This window comes from Sciurus carolinensis, chromosome 9 (assembly GCF_902686445.1).
Source record: "Sciurus carolinensis chromosome 9, mSciCar1.2, whole genome shotgun sequence".
NCBI classification, from domain to species: Eukaryota; Metazoa; Chordata; class Mammalia; order Rodentia; family Sciuridae; genus Sciurus; species Sciurus carolinensis.
The window spans coordinates 70,219,903-70,222,385 of NC_062221.1; positions in this window are offsets into that span (position 1 = coordinate 70,219,903).

A 2,483-nucleotide genomic window follows, 5' to 3' on the forward strand; every position below is an offset into this window, starting at 1 on the left:
ACAGATAACTCCTTTTATGGTTTCCAGTGAGGACAGGTTATTTCCTACAGTTGGGTCTCTGTGAGATTCCCCTCAGTCTTGAAAATGAACTCTATTTTTTAATTTGTTGGAGTGGAATTCTTTTCTTATCAGTAATTTCCAACCCAGACAATTATTTGTGGGTAAGGATGCCATTGCATTCATGAACACTGGCAGGATCCTTTCCAGTGGGAATTCTTATGGACTTCATAAGCAGAATGTCACTTTGTAAGCAGACTGTCTAGAGCCCAGGGTTTTGGATCATCTTATAAGACATTTAGTTCAAAATGAAGCAGCATTTAGAGAATACTTCTCCCTCTGGAAACAGAGGGAAATGAACAATTATTGAATATCTGTGAAGGGATCATTGAATGTTATATGTGAATTTTATCATCTAATTTTTACAAGCTTGTTATTAGTTGTAAAAAGAATCTGAGACTCTAAGAGTTTACTAAACTGCCCAAGGTCAAAACTAGGAAGTAGCCCTGCTGAAACTCAGAGTCAGGACACTTTTCCTTTCAGACACTATTTCTCCCAGGGACTAAAACACTAGGAGCCCTGACTTTAGCCCCTTGGTCCATGGGCAGTGTGAGGGTTAATTTTTTGTGTTAACTCAGCTGGGTCACAGTACCCAGATAGTTGGTCAAACATTTCACTGGGTGTTTCTGTGAGGGTGAACTTTAAATTGGTGAACTTTGAGTAAAGTAGATTGCCTTCCACAATGTGAGTGGGTCTTATCTCATCAGTTGCAGACCTGAATAAAACAAAGTCTTACCTCCACCTAAGCAAGAAGGAATTCTGCTAGCAGATGGCATTCAGACTTGAACTGCAACATCCATACTTCCCTAGGTCTCCCAAACCACACTGTGATTTTGGACTTGTTATAATCACATGAGCCAATTCCCTTAAATAAATCTGCGTGTGTGCACACACACACACAAACACACACACACACACACACACTATCATTTCTGTTTGTCTGGAGAATCTTAACTACATAGGCAATGATGAATAACTACTACTGTTTTTTTTTTTTTTTTTTCCCTTGTCTGTATGAGTTAGGGCCATTACTTCTAAGGTCTCATGCTCATAGAAAAGAACACTCCAAACCACAAAGTAGGATACGTTACAAAAACTTCCTTCCCTTGTATATTAAATCTCATTAGATTCCATTTTAGAGTGACTTTCCTGACCTTGTCTTCAGATACCAGCTTAGCTCACTGTTTCAAGTAGTAGGAATTTATAAATTAGCCAAGATATTACTTGTCATACTTTAACACCAGCAATAATAAAGTACTGATTCTGGACCTCTATTCTTCAGTACAATCACAAATCTCTGTAACCTCTATCCACACACAAATGTCATTGATACCTGCAAGTGCCAGAGAGGAAATGCTAATTTGAAAACTTTTATTGGCTATAATTTGTTTGAAGATGGTGCACTGAATCACAAATCAAGCTAAATGGTGTACTTTAATACTCTTCATTAGTGTACAAAGTTGTTGGAAAGATGTGGGGAGGGTGAATCAAGGATGAAGCCTCAGCTCAATCAATTATGCATATTCTATTTCAAAACATTTTCCTAATTTCAGGCAACCACTAACTCTTTTGGAGGGAAAAGTGAAGAGCAAATGGACTGTATCTATTAAAATTATACTATGAACTTTGTGCCAAATGACCTGCATACTGTTTAGACTATAAGAATGCCATGTTGTAATAAAATAAAATTAATAATAAAAATTTTAAAATAGCATATCCCATATGCTTAGAAATAAAAGGTCATACTTATAATAATCTGTGGGATAAAAGGCTAAATTACAACAAAAAGTACTAACTCTTCAAATTTCACGTTGAATACTAGGCGTAGTGGCTCAAACCTATAATCCCAGAGAGTGCCCCTAGGTTCAATCTCCAGTACTAAAAAAAAAAAAAAAAAAAAATTACACAATGAAAATGCTACTTACAATAAAACTTGAGCAATGTAGTCAAATAGGGCTAGAAGAAATAAATATGACCTTATGAATGCCCATATTAGAGAAAAAAAGATGGCAAATGAATGAAAAAAGCATTCAGTTCAAGAAGTTAGAAAAAAGTGAAAGAATGAACTCAAAGAACTAAGAAAAATGAAGATGAAACCAGAAATTGCTGAAAATAGAAAATAAACAATGAAATGATTATCAAAACCAAAACAGGTTCTTTGAAAGGCTAATCAAAAGGACAAAGCTCTCACAGTCCTGATCAAAGAAGCAAACAGAGGAATAGAAAGCACAAATGAACAGTACTAATTAGAAAAGGGTGATGTAACCATAAACCCAGCAGAGATTTCAAAGCTTATTAGAGAATAATATAAATGAATATCAAACCAAATTTGAAAATACAGTTGAAAGAGAAAACTTTCAAGCAGAATATTAATTACCAAAGCTGCCTAGAGAATGAATATGACACTTAGACAATTAAGAAATTGA